At 39.7% G+C, this 16720-nt stretch overlaps 1 non-coding gene across 1 annotated transcript; it reads left to right on the forward strand.

Moving 5' to 3' along the window:
* Positions 1-15232: 15232 nt before the first annotated feature.
* On the forward strand, positions 15233-15340 carry LOC130959286 (small nucleolar RNA R71). The gene has a single exon (XR_009078378.1). It is a non-coding gene; the product is annotated as a small nucleolar RNA R71 (small nucleolar RNA).
* The last annotated feature ends 1380 nt before the right edge of the window (positions 15341-16720 follow it).

A 16720-nucleotide genomic window follows, 5' to 3' on the forward strand; every position in this document is an offset into this window, starting at 1 on the left:
ATTATAGGTGTTTCCATAGGTTTCTCCCATGTAATTCACCTCTTCCATTGAAGGGTTCTCAGGATCATAGGCTTCTTCCTCAGATGAAGCCTCCTTAGTACTACCTAGTGCATTTTGCATTCCAGACAGACTTTGAGAAATCATATTGACTTGCTGAGTCAATATTTTGTTCTGAGCCAGTATGGCATTCAGAGTGTCAATCTCAAGAACTCCTTTCTTCTGATTTGTCCCATTGTTCACAGGATTCCTTTCAGAAGTGTACATGAATTGGTTATTTGCAACCATTTCAATTAGTTCTTGAGCTTCTGTAGGCGTCTTCTTCAGATGAAGAGATCCTCCAGCAGAGCTATCCAAAGACATCTTGGATCGTTCAGAGAGACCATCATAGAAAATACCTATGATGCTCCATTCAGAAAGCATGTCAGAGGGACACTTTCTGATTAATTGTTTGTATCTTTCCCAAGCTTCATAGAGGAATTCTCCTTCCTTCTGTCTGAAGGTTTGGACTTTCACTCTAAGCTTACTCAATTTTTGAGGTGGAAAGAACTTTGCCAAGAAGGCATTGACTAGCTTTTCCCAAGAGTTCAGGCTTTCTTTAGGTTGAGAATCCAACTATGTTCTAGCTCTGTCTCTTACAGCAAAAGGGAATAGCATAAGTCTGTAGACCTCAGGGTCAACCCCATTAGTCTTGACAGTGTCACAGATTTGCAAGAACACAGCCAAAAACTGATGAGGATCTTCCAATGGAAGTCCATGAAACTTGCAATTCTGTTGCATTAGAGAAACTAATTGAGGCTTAAGCTCAAAGTTGTTTGCTCCAATGGCAGGGATAGAGATGCTTCTCCCATAGAAGTCGGGAGTAGGTGCAGTAAAATCACCCAGCACCTTCTTTGCATTGTTGGCATTATTGTTGTTTTCGGCTGCCATGGGTTCTTCTTCTTTGAAGATTTCTCTTAGGTCCTCTACAGAGAATTGTGCCTTAGCTTCTCTTAGCTTTCGCTTCAAGGTCCTTTTAGGTTCAGGGTCAGCCTCAACAAGAATGCTTTTGTCTTTGCTCCTACTCATATGAAAGAGAAGAGAACAAGAAAATATGGAATCCTCTATGTCACAGTATAGAGATTCCTTGAGGTGTCAGAGGAAAAGAAAAATAGAAGGCAGAAGTAGAAGAATTCGAACTTATCAAGAGAGATGGAGTTCGAATTGTTCATTGAGGAATAGTGTTAGTCCATAAATAGAAGGATGTGAGAAGAGGGGAAGTAATTTTCGAAAATTAAGTAAAAGATTTTGAAAACATTTTGAAAAATAAGTCTTTAATTTTCGAAAACTAAGTAAAAAAAATGATTTTTGAAAAAGATTTTAAAATTAGAAATTAAAAAGATTTGATTGAAAACTATTTTGAAAAAGATATGATTAGGAAGATATGATTGGTTTTAAAAAATGTGATTGAGAAGATATGATTTGAAAAACATTTAAAAAGATTTGATTTTAAAAATTAATGACTTGGCTATCAAGAAACGATATGATTCAAACATTAAACCTTTCTCAACAGAAAAGGCAACATACTTGAATTGTTGAATCAAATCATTAATTGATAGCAAGTATCTTTGAAAATGGAAAGAAATTAAGTTTGAAAAAGATTTGATTGAAAAGATTTGATTTGAAAAAGATTTGATTTTGAAAGGATTTTGAAAACTTTTAAAAAAAAATTTTTTGATTTGAAAACAAAATCTTCCCTCTTGTGCCATCCTGGCGTTAAACGCCCAGAATGGTGCACATTCTGGCGTTTAACGCCCAAACCACTACCCTTTTGGGCGTTAAACGCCCAGCCAGGCACCCTGGCTGGCGTTTAAACGCCAGTCTGGCTTCTTCACTGGGCATTTTGAATGCCCAGCTTTTTCTGTATAATTCCTCTGCTGTATGTTCTGAATCTTCAATCCTCTGTATTATTGACTTGAAAAGACACAAATTAAAAATATTTTTGGATTTTTAATAATGAGGAATAATCAAAATGCAACTAAAATCAAATAACAATGCATGCAAGACACCAAACTTAGTAGTTTGTATACTACTGACACTAACAAAATGAGAATGCATAAGAGAAACAACAAAACACTCAAGCCAAGAGAAATTAAAGATCAGAGTAATGAAATCATCAAGAACATCTTGAAGATCTCTTGAGACACATGAATGACTGCAATAAGAACAGAAACATGCAATTGATACCAAACTTAAGATGAGACTCTAGACTCAAATAAGAAATATTTTTGGTTTTTATGATTTTGTAATTTTTTTGTGCTTTTTCGAAAATTAAGTGGAAAAAGAAAATAAAGGTATCAAAATTCTTACTGAGAATTCCAGGAATCATGCAATGTTAGTCTAAAGCTTCAGTCTAAAGGAATTAGACATGGCTAGCCAAGCTTCAGCAGAACATTGCATTCAAGAGCTAAATTGATGAAGATCAATCAGCTTTGATGATGATGAGAACATCACCTTGAAACACTAGAATTCATTCTTAAGAACTCTGAAGAAAAACACCTAATCTAAGCAACAAGATGAACCGTCAGTTGTCCAAACTCAACAATCCCCGGCAACGGCGCCAAAAACTTGGTGCTATTGCCGGATCAGAAATTTGGCACTGATGTTACCGGACCAAAAGCTTGCCGAAAACTCGAACAATCCCCGGCAACGGCGCCAAAAAGTTGGTGCGCGAAATTATGAACAACACTTTTTACAACTCAAATAATCCCCGGTAATGAATCCAAAAACTTGGTGTTCAATACCATGGCATAAACACAACTTCGCACAACTAACCAGCAAGTGTACTGGGTCGTCCAAGTAATAAACCTTACGCGAGTAAGGGTCGATCCCACAGAGATTGTTGGTATGAAGCAAGCTATGGTCACCTTGTAAATCTTAGTCAGGTAAACTCAAATGGTTATGAATGATGAATAAAACATAAAGATAAAGATAGAGATACTTACGTAATTCATTGGTGGGAATTTCAGATAAGCGCATGAAGATGCTTGATCCCTTCCGTCTCTCTGCTTTCCTACTGTCTTCATCCAATCCTTCTTACTCCTTTCCATGGCAAGCTGTATGCAAAGGTTTCACCGTTGTCAGTGGCTACCTCCCATCCTCTCAGTGGAAATGTTCAACACACCCTGTCACGGCACGGCTATCCATCTGTCGGTTCTCAATCAGGCCGGAATAGAATCCAGTGATTCTTTTGCGTCTGTCACTAACGCCCCGCCCTCAGGAGTTTGAAGCTCGTCACAGTCATTCAATCATTGAATCCTACTCAGAATACCACAGACAAGGTTTAGACCTTCCGGATTCTCTTGAATGCCGCCATCAGTTCTAGCTTATACCACGAAGATTCCGGTTAAAAAATCCAAGAGATATCCACCCAATCTAAGGCAGAACGGAGGTGGTTGTCAGGCACACGTTCATAGGTGAGAATGATGATGAGTGTCACGAATCATCACATTCATCAAGTTGAAGAACAAGTGATATCTTAGAACAAGAACAAGCGGAATTGAATAGAAGAACAATAGTAATTGCATTAATACTCGAGGTACAGCAGAGCTCCACACCTTAATCTATGGTGTGTAGAAACTCCACCGTTGAAAATACATAAGTGATAGTGTGATCATTGGTTTCGGCCCCCATAGAGGGAACCAGAAGAACCAAGATGATAATACAATAGCAAAAGGTCCTATATATAGAGAACTAGTAGCCTAGGGTTTACAGAAATGAGTAAATGACATAAAAAATCCACTTCCGGGCCCACTTGGTGTGTGCTTGGGCTGAGCATTGAAGCATTTTCGTGTAGAGACTCTTCTTGGAGTTAAACGCCAGCTTTTATCCAGTTTGGGCGTTTAACTCCCACTTTGGTGCCAGTTCCGGCGTTTAACGCTGGGAAATCAGAAGGTGACTTTGAACGCCGGTTTGGGCCATCAAATCTTGGGCAAAGTATGGACTATCATATATTGCTGGAAAGCCCAGGATGTCTACTTTCCAATGCCATTGAGAGCGCGCCAATTGAGCTTCTGTAGCTCCAGAAAATTTACTTCGAGTGCAGGGAGGTCAGAATCCAACAGCATCTGCAGTCCTTTTCAGCCTCTGAATCAGATTTTTGCTCAGGTCCCTCAATTTCAGCCAGAAAATACCTGAAATCACAGAAAAACACACAAACTCATAGTAAAGTCCAGAAAAGTGAATTTTAACTAAAAACTAATAAAAATATACTAAAAACTAACTAGATCATACTAAAAACATACTAAAAATAATGCCAAAAAGCGTACAAATTATCCGCTCATCATTGGCTCTTGAAAGAATAATGAAAAAAGAAAAATGTTATTGATAATCTAAAAAAATCATAAAATTGATTTTTGAAGCAAGAAAAAGCAGTGAAAAACACAAAGCTTGCGGAAAAAAAATGGCGAAAAATAAAGAAAAAGAAAGAAAAAGAAAAAGCAAGCAAAAAAAGCCAATAGCTCTTTAAACCAAAAGGCAAGAGCAAAAAGCCAATAACCCTTTAAACTAAAAGGCAAGGGTAAAAAGGATCCAAGGCTTTGAGCATTAATGGATAGGAGGGCCAAAAGGAATAAAATCCTGGCCTAAGCGGCTAAATCAAGCTATCCCTAACCATGTGCTTGTGTCATGAAGGTCCAAGTGAAAAGCTTGAGACTGAACGGTTAAAGTCGTGATCCAAAGCGAAAAGAGTGTGCTTAAGAACTCTGGACACCTCTAACTGGGGACTCTAGCAAAGCTAAGTCACAATCTGAAAAGGTTCACCCAGTTATGTGTCTGTGGCATTTATGTATCCGGTGGTAATACTGGAAAAAAAATCCTTAGGGTCACGGCCAGGACTCATAAAGTAGTTGTGTTCAAGAATCAACATACTAAACTAGGAGAATCAATAACACTATCTGAATTTTGAGTTCCTATGGATGCCAATCATTCTGAACTTCAAAGGATAAAGTGAGATGCCAAAACTGTTCAGAAGCAAAAAGCTACTAGTCCCGCTCATCTAATTAAAACTAATCTTCATTGATATTTTTGAAATTTATTATATTTTCTCTTCTTTTTATCCTATTTTGTCTTTAGTTTCTTGGGGACAAGCAACTATTTAAGTTTGGTGTTGTGATGAGTGGATATTTTATACCCTTTTTGGCATTGTTTTTACATAGTTTTTTGTATGTTTTAGTTACTTTTATTATATTTTTATTAGTTTTATACAAAAATCACATTTCTGGACTTTACTATGAGTTTGTGTGTTTTTCCGTAATTTCAGGTATTTTCTGGCTGAAATTGAGGGACCTGAGCAAAAATCTGATTCAGAGGCTGAGAAAGGACTGCAGATGCTGTTGGATTCTTACCCTCCTGCACTCGAAGTGGATTTTCTGGAGCTACAGAAGCGAAATTGGTGCGCCCTCAGTTGTGTTGGAAAGTAGACATCTTGAGCATTCGATCAATATATAATAGTTCATACTTTGCTTGATATTTGATAGCCCAAACTGGCGTTAAACGGCAGCCAGAAAGCCTTTTCTGGCATAAAACGTCAAAACTGGCATACTTCTTGGCGTTAAACGCCCATTTTGGCACCCAAGGTGGCGTTTAACCTCAATTTAAGGCACATACACGTGAAAGCTTCAAAGCTCAGCCTAAGCACTCACCAAGTGGGTCCCGGAAGTGGATTTATGCACTATCTGCACTTAGTTACTCATTTTCTGTAAACCTAAGTTACTAGTTTAGTATAAAAACTACTTTTAGAGATTCATTTTGTAACTCATGACATTTTTTACATTCCATATTGTATCTTCTATGGCATGAGCCTCTAAACCCCATAGGTGGGGGTGAGGAGCTCTGCTGTGTCTCAATGGATTAATGCAATTACTATTGTTTTCTATTCAATCGCGCTTGATTCTGTTCTAAGATACTCACTCGTACTTCAATATAGAGAATATGATGATCCGTGACACTCATCATCATTCTAAAATCTATGAACGCATGCCTGACAACCACTCCCGTTCTATCTGAGCTCAACGTAGTCATTGGGCGACAGCTTGAGTGCGTATCTCTTGGGTTTCTGATCCACGAACCGAGTCCGTGAGATTAGAACCTTTGTGGTAGAGGCTAGAACCAATTGGTAGCATTCCTGGGATCCAGAAAGTCTAAACCTTGTCTGTGGTATTCTTAGTAGGATCTGGGAAGGGATGACTGTGACGAGCTTCAAACTCACAAATGTTGGGCACAGTGACAATGTGCAAAAGGATAGAGAGATCCTATTCCGACACTAGTGAGAACCGACAGATGATTAGCCGTGCGGTAGCTGTACCTGGTATTTTTCATCCAAGACGAGAGATCCAACAGTTGATTAGCCGTGCAGAAACCGTACCTGGTATTTTTCATCCGAGAGGACGGATGGTAGCCATTGACAAAGGTAATCCACCAACATACAGCTTGCCATTGAAGGAAGTCATGCGTGTTTTGAGAAGAAGACAGTAGGAAAGTAGAGATTCATACGACAGAGCATCTCCGGAACCTCAACCTGTTCCTCATTACTGAATCACAAGTCTCATATATTTTATGTTATTTACTTTTCATAAACGAAATCATTTTTATCACTAATCTCCTGTCTGAGATTTACAAGTTAACCATAGCTTGCTTGAAGCCAACAATCTCCATGGGATCGACCCTTACTCATGTAAGGTATTACTTGGACGACCCAGTGCACTTGCTAGTTAGTTGTGCGAAGTTGTGAAAAGTGTGATCACAATTTCGTGCACCAGTGACACGCACGCGTGGGTGAATGAACGCTGCGCTCACTTTGAGAACGCAACGTTCCCCTAGAAGCTGCAACAAATTGCCATTATGATCCACTTCATAAGAGGCCAAAAAGCCCACTCCAAGGACGGGAAGCCAAAATTGGAAAGTGTATAAATAGATAGGAATTTGATTTCATTAAGAAGCTCTCTTTTAATTTCCTTTTAGAATTTTTAGAATTGTGATCAGATTTGAGTTTTTCTTTCTGTTTTGTTTTCTCTCTTCTGCAACTTTTACCTCCTGTTTTTGGGTCTTAGACTTCGGATTGAAGAATTCTTCTGAATTTCTTCATCTGGGAGTTTCCTTTTATTTTTCCTTTGATAGCTTTATAAGTTGGAGATATGATCATAGTTTACTTTCTATTTTTTCCTTGCTTTTGCAATTTCTTCTTTTCTGTTTTGTTAAGAGAGCAATTAAATTCTTAGTTGTCTTACTATTTTGTTATTCTTCTGCAATATTCCATTTCTGTTTTGGTACTGAATTGAGCTATTCTCTTGAATTTCTTCATCTGAGAGTTCTTTAATTTAATGCACTTTACATTTTCCAGTTTTGTTTTGATTTTCATTACCCAAATCCTTTTATTCTTCATGCAATTTAAGTTTCCTGGTAATTTAGATTCAGCAATTTAAATTATTTGCACTTTAAGTTTCAGCTATTTACTTTTCTTGCAATTTAAGTTTCAGCTCTTTTAATTTCTTGCACTTTAAGTTTCTGCAATTTACTTCTGCATTTTAAGATTTTGCCAATTTACATTCTACACTTAGTTACTTGCAATTTTACTTCTGTTAATCAAATTTCACCCCAAATTATCAAAATCACCATACTAAAGTTGCTCAATCCATCAATCCCTGTGGGATCGACCACACTCTTGTGAGTTATTACTACTTGATGCGACCCGGTACACTTGCCGGTGAGTTTGTGTGGAATTATTTTTTCCTCATCAAGTTTTTGGCACCGTTGCCGGGGATTGATGCAGATTGACAATGATTAAGTAGGGTGATAATCTAGATTAAGCATTTTTCTTTGTTTTTGTTTAAGCTAACCTTAACCTCACTCTAGCAGTAGAGTGATTTGTTTTTGGTTTCTGGTTTTGTTTGTGTTTTATGCCAGGAGGAAAAAGAGGTGAGTCCACCTTCTTTGATTCCGAGCCAGGGAGGACATTTTTGAGATTGAGAAGAGAAGCAAGAGGGAAGGGAGTTGTTGGAGAAGAAGACTCAGAAGAGGAAGACCAAGATATGGAAGGAAACCCCCCTAATCCACCAGAGGAAGTGGCCAACAATGGCCCACCTCAGAGGAGAGTTCTAGCTTCTTACACTTTCCCTAATCCAAGGCACTGTGGGAGTAGCATACTCATGCAAACAACTTTGAGTTGAAGCCTCAACTAATTACTCTGGTGCAGAACAATTGTTCCTATGGAGGAGGTCCACTTGAAGATCCAAACCAGCACTTATCCATCTTCCTAAGGATTTGTGAAACTGTCAAAACCAATGGTGTGCATCCTGACATTTATAAGTTGCTGCTATTTCCATTCTCCTTGAGAGACAAGGCTTCTCAATGGCTAGAGACATTCCCCAAGGAGAGCATCAACAATTGGGAAGATCTAGTGAGCAAATTCCTAGCCAAGTTCTATTCACCCCAAAGAATCATCAGACTGAAGACAGAGGTACAAACATTCACTCAAATGGATGGAGAGTCACTGTATGATGCCCGGAAGAGATAAAAGGCCTTAATCAGGAAGTGCCCACCAGAGATGTCCAGTAAATGGGATAGACTTCAAAACTTCTATGAAGGATTGACACTGAGAGCTCAAGAAGCTCTTGACTATTCAGCAGGAAGCACAGTGCAACTCATGAAGATAGTTGAGGAAGCCCAAAATCTCATTGACACTGTGACCAACAACCAATACTTCTATGGTCCTCAAAGGCAACGCCAACCATCTCAAAGGAAGGGTGTATTGAAGCTAGAAGGTGTGGATACCATTTTGGCACAAAACAAGGTGATGCATCAACAAATCCAGCAGCAGATGGAGATGATGGCCAAGAGGATTGATGGTCTTCAAGTTGTAGCAGTGAACACTACAAATCAACCACCAGCTGGGTGGGTGCAGAATGAAGAATTCTATGCAGAGCAATAGCCAGAGCAAGTTAACTATATGCATGGTGCACGAAATTGTGATCACTACAACTCAAATAATCCAAAAACTTGGTGTTCAACACCATGGCATAAACACAACTTCGCACAACTAACCAGCAAGTGTACTGGGTCGTCCAAGTAATAAACCTTACGCGAGTAAGGGTTGATCCCACAGAGATTGTTGGTATGAAGCAAGCTATGGTCACCTTGTAAATCTTAGTCAGGCAAACTCAAATGGGTAAGGGTGATATACGAATAAACATAAAGATAAAGATAGAGATACTTATGCAATTCATTGGTGGGAATTTCAGATAAGCGTATGGAGATGCTGTGTTCCTTCCGTCTCTCTGCTTTCCTACTGTCTTCATCCAATCCTTCTTACTCCTTTCCATGGCAAGCTGTATGCAAGGGTTTCACCATTGTCAGTGGCTACCTCCCATCCTCTCAGTGGAAATGTTCAACGCACACTGTCACGGCACGGCTATCCAGCTGTCGGTTCTCGATCATGTCGGAATAGAATCCAGTGATTCTTTTGCGTCTGTCACTAACGCCCCACAATCGCGAGTTTGAAGCTCGTCACAGTTATTCAATCATTGAATCCTACTCAGAATACCACAGATAAGGTTTAGACCTTCCGGATTCTCTTGAATGCCGCCATCAGTTCTAGCTTATACCACGAAGATTCCGGTTAAAGAATCCAAGAGATATCCACCCAATCTAAGGTAGAACGGAGGTGGTTGTCAGGCACACGTTCATAGGTGAGAATGATGATGAGTGTCACGGATCATCACATTCATCAAGTTGAAGAACAAGTGATATCTTAGAACAAGAACATGCGGAATTGAATAGAAGAACAATAGTAATTGCATTAATACTCGAGGTACAGCAGAGCTCCACACCTTAATCTATGGTGTGTAGAAACTCCACCGTTGAAAATACATAAGAACAAAAGTGATCATTGGCTTCGGCCCCAGAGAGGGAACCAGAAGAACCAAGATCTGATCTAAGAACTAGATGTCCGAAGATGAAAATACAATAGAAAAAGGTCCTACTTATAGGGAACTAGTAGCCTAGGGTTTACAGAGATGAGTAAATGACATAAAAATCCACTTCCGGGCCCACTTGGTGTGTGCTTGGGCTGAGCATTGAAGCATTTTCGTGTAGAGACTCTTCTTGGAGTTAAACGCCAGCTTTTATGCCAGTTTGGGCGTTTAACTCCCATCCTTGTGCCAGTTCCGGCGTTTAACGCTGGGAATTCTGAGGGTGACTTTGAAAGCCGGTTTGGGCCATTAAATCTCGGGCAAAGTATGGACTATCATATATTGCTGGAAAGCCCAGGATGTCTACTTTCCAACACCGTTGAGTGCGCGCCAATTGGGCTTCTGTAGCTCCAGAAAATCCACTTCGAGTGCAGGGAGGTCAGAATCCAACAGCATCTGCAGTCCTTTTTAGTCTCTGAATCAGATTTTTGCTTAGGTCCCTCAATTTCAGCCAGAAAATACCTGAAATCACAAAAAAACACACAAACTCATAGTAAAGTCCAGAAAAGTGAATTTTAACTAAAAACTAATAAAAATATACTAAAAACTAACTAGATCATACTAAAAACAACGCCAAAAAGCGTACAAATTATCTGCTCATCACAACACCAAACTTAAATTGTTGCTTGTCCTCAAGCAACTGAAAATCAAATAAGATAAAAAGAAGAGAATATGCAATGAATTCCAAAAACATCTATGAAGATCAGTATTAATTAGATGAGCGGGGCTTTTAGCTTTTTGCCTCTGAACAGTTTTGGCATCTCACTCTATCCTTTGAAATTCAGAATGATTGGCTTCTTTAGGAACTCAGAATCCAGATAGTGTCATTGATTCTCCTAGTTAAGTATGATGATTCTTGAACACAGCTACTCATTGAGTCTTGGCCGTGGCCCAAAGCACTCTGTCTTCCAGTATTACCACCGGATACATACATACCACAGACACATAATTGGGTGAACCTTTTCAGATTGTGACTCAGCTTTGCTAAAGTCCCCAAATAGAGGTGTCCAGGGTTCTTAAGCACACTCTTTTTGCCTTGGATCACAACTTTCATTTTTTCTTTTCTCTCTTTTTTTTGTTTTCTTTCTCTTTCTTCTTTTTTTTTCGTTTTTTTTTTTCGTTTTTCTCCTTCTTTTTTTTTTGTATTCACTGCTTTTTCTTGCTTCAAGAATCATTTTTATGATTTTTCAGATCCTCAGTAACATGTCTCCTTTTTCATCATTCTTTCAAGAGCCAACATCCATGAACCACAAATTCAAAAGACATATGCACTGTTTAAGCATACATTCAGAGAACAAAAATATTGCCACCACATCAAAATAATTAAACTGTTATAAAATTCAAAATTCATGCAATTCTTCTCTTTTTCAATTAAGAACATTTTTCATTCAAAAAAGGTGATGGATTCATAGAACATTCATAACTTTAAGGCATAGACACTAAGACACTAATGATCACAAGACACAAACATAGATAAACATAAGCATTAAAATTCGAAAAACAGGAAAATAAAGAACAAGGAAATTAAAGAACGGGTCCACCTTAGTGATGGCGGCTTGTTCTTCCTCTTGAAGATCCTATGGAGTGCTTGAGCTCCTCAATGTCTCTTCCTTGTCTTTGTTGCTCCTCTCTCATGATTCTTTGATCTTCTCTAATTTCATGGAGGAGAATGGAATGTTCTTGGTGCTCCACCCTTAGTTGTCCCATGTTGGAACTCAATTCTCCTAGGGAGGTGTTTAGTTGCTCCCAATAGTTTTGTGGAGGAAAGTGCATCCCTTGAGGCATCTCAGGGATTTGATGATGAGAGGGATCTCTTGTTTGCTCCATCCTCTTCTTAGTGATGGGCTTGTCCTCATCAATGGGGATGTCTCCCTCTATGTCAACTCCAACTGAATAATAGAGGTGACAGATGAGATGAGGAAAGGCTAACCTTGCCAAGGTAGAGGACTTGTCCGCCACCCTATAAAGTTCTTGGGATATCACCTCATGAACTTCTATTTCTTCTCCAATCATGATGCTATGAATCATGATAGCCCGGTCTATAGTAACTTCGGACCGGTTGCTAGTGGGAATGATTGAGCGTTGGATGAACTCCAACCATCCCCTAGCCACGGGCTTGAGGTCATGCCTTCTCAATTGAACCGGCTTTCCTCTTGAATCTCTCTTCCATTGGGCGCCCTCTTCACAAATGACTGTGAGGACTTGGTCCAACCTTTGATCAAAGTTGACCCTTCTAGTGTAAGGATGTTCATCTCTTTGCATCATGGGCAAGTGGAATGCCAACCTTACATTTTTCGGACTAAAATCCAAGTATTTCCCCCGAACCATTGTAAGCCAATTCTTTGGGTCTGGGTTCACACTTTGATCATGGTTCTTGGTGATCCATGCATTGGCATAGAACTCTTGAACCATTAAGATTCCGACTTGTTGAATGGGGTTGGTAAGAACTTCCCAACCTCTTCTTCGGATCTCATGTCGGATCTCCGGATATTCACTCTTTTTGAGTTTAAAAGGGACCTCGGGGATCACCTTCTTCAAGGCCACAACTTCATAGAAGTGGTCTTGATGCACCTTTGAGATGAATCTCTCCATCTCCCATGACTCGGAGGTGGAAGCTTTTGCCTTCCTTTTCCTCTTTCTAGAGGTTTCTCCGGCCTTGGATGCCATAAATAGTTATGGAAAAACAAAAAGCAATGCTTTTACCACACCAAACTTAAAAGGTTTACTCGTCCTCGAGCAAAAGAAGAAAGAAGAGAGTAGATGAAGAAGAAATAGAGGAGATGGAGATGGCTTGTGTTTCGGCCAAAGGGGGAGAAGTAGTGTTTAGGTGGTGTGAAAATGAAGGAGTGAAGATGGGTTTATATAGGAGTGGGGGGAGGGTTATGGTTCGGTTATGTATGGGTGGGTTTGGGAGGGAAAGTGGTTTGAATTTGAATGGTGGGGTAGGTGGGGTTTTATGAAGGATGGATGTGAGTGGTGAAGAGAAAGATGGGATTAGATAGGTGAAGGGTTTTTGGGGAAGAGGTGTTGAGGTGATTGGTGAATGGGTGAAAAAGAGAGAGTGGAGGGGTAGGTGGGGATCCTGTGGGGTCCACAGATTCTAAGGTGTCAAGGAAAAGTCATCCATGCACCAAGTGGCGAGCAAAATTGCTCTTTTTGCCAATTCTGGCGTTAAACGCCAGGCTGGTGCCCATTTCTGGCATTTAACGCCAAGTTCTTGCTCTTCTCTGGCGTTTAACGCCAGTCTGGTGCCCCTTTCTGGCGTTAAACGCCCAGAATGGTGCCAGACTGGGCGTTAAACGCCCATCTGCTAGCCTTACTGGCGTTTAAACGCCAGCAGGTTCTTCCTCCAGGGTGTGCTGTTTTTCTTTTTGTTTTTCATTTTGTTTTTGCTTTTTTCATTGATTTTGTGACTTCTCATGACCATCAACCTACAGAAAACATAAAATAACAAAAGAGAATAGATAAAATATAACATTGGGTTGCCTCCCAACAAGCGCTTCTTTAATGTCAGTAGCTTGACAGAGGGCTCTCATGGAGCCTCAGGGATGCTCAGAGCAATGTTGGAACCTCCTAACACCAAACTTAGAGTTTGAATGTGGGGGTTCAACACCAAACTTAGAATTTGGTTGTGGCCTCCCAACACCAAACTTAGAGTTTCACTGTGGGGGTTCTGTTTGGCTCTGTTTTGAGAGAAGCTCTTCATGCTTCCTCTCTATGGTGACAGAGGTATATCCTTGAGCCTTAAACACAAGGGATTCTTCATTCACTTGAATGATCAATTCTCCTCTATCAACATCAATCACAGCCTTTGCTGTGGCTAGCAAGGGTCTGCCAAGGATGATGGATTCATCCATGCACTTCCCAGTCTCTAGGACTATGAAATCAGCAGGGATGTAATGGTCTTCAACTTTTACCAGAACATCCTCTACAAGTCCATAGGCTTATTTTCTTGAATTGTCTGCCATCTCTAGTGAGATTTTTACAGCTTGCACCTCAAAGATCTCTAGCTTCTCCATTACAGAAAGAGGCATGAGGTTTACACTTGACCCTAGGTCACACAAGGCCTTCTTGAAGGTCATGGTGCCTATGGTACAAGGTATTGAGAACTTCCCAGGATCTTGTCTCTTTTGAGGTAATTTCTGCCTAGACAAGTCATCCAGTTCTTTGGTGAGCAAAGGAGGTTCATCATCCCAAGTCTCATTTCCAAATAACTTGTCATTTAGCTTCATGATTGCTCCAAGGTATTTAGCACCTTGCTCTTCAGTGACATACTCATCCTCTTCGGAGGAAGAATACTCATCAGAGCTCATGAATGGCAGAAGTAAGTCCAATGGAATCTCTATGGTCTCAGTGGGAGCCTCAGATTCCCATGGTTCCTCATTAGGGAACTCATTGGAGGTCAGTGGACGTCCATGGAGGTCTTCCTCAGTGGCGTTCACTGCCTCTCCCTCCTCTCCAAATTCGGCCATGTTGATGGCCTTGCACTCTCCTTTTGGATTTTCTTCTGTATTGTTTGGAAGAGTACTAGGAGGGAGTTCAGTAATTTTCTTGCTCAGCTGACCCACTTGTCCCTCTAAGTTTCTAATTGAGGACCTTGTTTCAGTCATGAAACTTTGAGTGGTTTTGATTAGATCAGAGACCATGGTTGCTAAGTCAGAGGTGTTCTGCTTAGAACTCTCTGTCTGTTGCTGAGAAGATGATGGAAAAGGCTTGCCATTGCTAAACCTGTTTCTTCCACCATTATTGTTGTTGAAACCTTGTTGAGGTCTCTGTTGATCCTTCCATGAAAGATTTGAATGATTTCTCCATGAAGGATTGTAGGTGTTTCCATAGGGTTCTCCCATGTAATTCACCTCTTCCATTGAAGGGTTCTCAGGATCATAAGCTTCTTCTTCAGATGAAGCTTCCTTAGTACTGCCTGGTGCATTTTGCATTCCAAACAGACTTTGAGAAATCAAATTGACTTGCTGAGTCAATATCTTGTTCTGAGGCATTATGGCATTCAGAGTATCAATCTCAAGAACTCCTTTCTTCTAATTTGTCCCATTGTTCACAGGATTCCCTTCAGAAGTGTACATGAATTGGTTATTTGCAACCATTTCAATTAGTTCTTGAGCGTCTATAGGCGTCTTCTTCAGATGAAGAGATCCTCCAGCAGAGCTATCCAAAGACATCTTGGACAGTTCAGACAGACCATCATAGAAAATACCTATGATGCTCCATTCAGAAAGCATATCAGAGGGACACTTTCTGATTAATTGTTTGTATCTTTCCCAAGCTTCATAGAGGGATTCTCCTTCCTTCTGTCTGAAGGTTTGGACTTTCACTCTAAGCTTACTCAATTTTTGAGGTGGAAAGAACTTTGCCAAGAAGGCATTGACTAGCTTTTCCCAAGAGTTCAGGCTTTCTTTAGGTTGAGAATCCAACCATGTTCTAGCTCTGTCTCTTACAGCAAAAGGGAATAGCATAAGTCTGTAGACCTCGGGGTCAACCCCATTAGTCTTGACAGTGTCACAGATTTGCAAGAACTCAGCTAAGAACTGATGAGGATCTTCCAATGGAAGTCCATGGAACTTGCAATTCTGTTGCATTAGAGAAACTAATTGAGGCTTAAGCTCAAAGTTGTTTGCTCCAATGGCAGGGATAGAGATGCCTCTCCCATAGAAGTCAGGAGTAGGTGCAGTAAAGTCACCCAGCACCTTCCTTGCATTGTTGGCATTGTTGTTGTTTTCGGCTGCCATGGGGTCTTCTTCTTTGAAGATTTCTGTTAGGTCCTCTACAGAGAATTGTGCCTTAGCTTCTCTTAGCTTTCGCTTCAAGGTCCTTTCAGGTTCAGGGTCAGCCTCAACAAGAATGCTTTTGTCTTTGCTCCTACTCATATGAAAGAGAAGAGAACAAGAAAATATGGAATCCTCTATGTCACAGTATAGAGATTCCTTGATGTGTCAGAGGAAAAGAAAAATAGAAGGAAGAGGTAGAAAATTCGAACTTATCAAGGAAGATTGAGTTTGAATTGTGTATTAAGGAATAGTGTTACTCCATAAATAGAAGGATGTGGGAAGAGGGGAAGAAGTTTTTCAAAAATTAAGTAAAATATTTTAAAAATATTTTGAAAAACAATAAGTGATTTTCGAAAACCAAGAGTAGAAAAGAGATCAAGTGTTTTTTGAAAAGATTTTGAAATTAGAAATTAAAAAGATTTGATTGAAAACTATTTTGAAAAAGATGTGATTAAAAAGATATGATTTGAAAAACATTTTTTTTAAAAAAAGATTTGATTTTAAAAATGAATAACTTGGCTAACAAGAAAAGATATGATTCAAACATTAAAGCTTCCTCAACAGAAAAGGCAACATACTTGAAATGTTGAATCAAATAATCAATTGATAGCAAGTATCCTTGAAAATGGAAAGAAATTGATTTTGAAAAAGATTTGATTGAAAAGATATGATTTGAAAAAGATTTGACTTTGAAAAGATTTTGAAAACTAAAAAAAAAATTTGATTTGAAAACAAAATCTTCCCTCTTGTGCCATCCTGGCGTTAAACGCCCAGAATGGTGCACATTCTGGCGTTTAACGCCCAAATCACTACCCTTTTGGGCGTTAAACGCCCAGCCAGGCACCCTGGCTGGCGTTTAAACGCCAGTTTGCTTTCTTCACTGGGCGTTTTGAACGCCCAGCTTTTTCTGTGTAATTCCTCTGCTGTATGTTCTAA

Source organism: Arachis stenosperma, chromosome 10, assembly GCF_014773155.1.
Source record: "Arachis stenosperma cultivar V10309 chromosome 10, arast.V10309.gnm1.PFL2, whole genome shotgun sequence".
In the NCBI taxonomy this organism is placed as follows: domain Eukaryota; kingdom Viridiplantae; phylum Streptophyta; class Magnoliopsida; order Fabales; family Fabaceae; genus Arachis; species Arachis stenosperma.